Source organism: Perkinsus marinus (assembly GCF_000006405.1).
Source record: "Perkinsus marinus ATCC 50983 genomic scaffold scf_1104296958712, whole genome shotgun sequence".
Lineage (NCBI taxonomy): Eukaryota > Perkinsozoa > Perkinsida > Perkinsidae > Perkinsus > Perkinsus marinus.
The window spans coordinates 979252-980373 of record NW_003206658.1 but is presented as its reverse complement, the minus strand read 5'-3'; positions in this window follow the sequence as shown (position 1 = coordinate 980373).

The following is a 1122-nucleotide window of genomic DNA, read 5'->3' as shown; positions in this document are numbered from 1 at the left end:
CGGTACGGTCATTCTAAGAACCTACTCGGCGAGTAGTACTCGCAAGGAGCTGAGAAGGTCTACCGTGGCGCGCGCTGAAGTCGTGAATCAAGGTCGAGAATCAGAATCAGGGTTTGGTACCGGGGGTCCGGACCCCCGGTACAGAATCAAGATTAATCCCCGTGTTAAACTGTGAGCTTGTGCATCATGAGTATGATCCCGGATCATGCTCAAGGTGAGATTGCGATCTTGAATCTGAGCAGCTTTGAGGTTGAGTAAAAGAATCTCGACTCCTGAGAATTAATCTCGAATCACGAGTAAAAATCCCAACTCTGAGTATTTAATCTCGAATTGATGAAATACTCTGACTCAGTATCAAAAACTCTGAATCAGCCATTGAGTATACATTTGAATCTTGAATCGTGATTAAGGATCAGGAATCGGATTCAGCGGCTGATTAAAATCAAGGATCGAGGATCTTGCTCATGATTACGTAATCTGACTCTGTCTCAAGTACTCATACTCAGAAATCTCGACTCTTTCTCCTGAGCTAAGAATCTGAATCAGTTCTCTCGAATCAAGGTGTGACTTGAATCATGAATCAGGATCAGAGCGTGAGTTGAATCATGGACTCAGATTCATGAATCAGGATCCGCATACGGCCCCTGATGATGGGGATAGGGCTGTTCTTGATCTCAGGATCAGGAACAGAAATGCAGTAATCTTGTTGAATAACCATCAGCTAGGGATGCTATCAGGAATATCACGCTGAGCACAACACGTTTCCATGCTTGGGAATTTTATGGCGCGTGAAATTGTCGTGTTGTTGATTAAGTCGTCGTCGATCTTTGAACGTATAGGAGTGTGTATCCACTAAGTGATGACCATACAGCTTCAACTCTGGATATAAATAAATGCTCCTTATAACAGTATAACCTATGGCGTATATTAGAATCTATGGGGGATGGCAACATTTTGTCCTCTACTAGGTGTAGTCCCCGCTACAGTATAGTTGCGTTATTGAGTAGGAATACGATACACTTGTTAATAATGACACCAACAGAAGAGTCTACCAATGCTTGTTCTCCTCCTCCTCCTCGAGTGTTGCCTCCTCCCAAGGCTAGACTACCTAGTCGATCATCA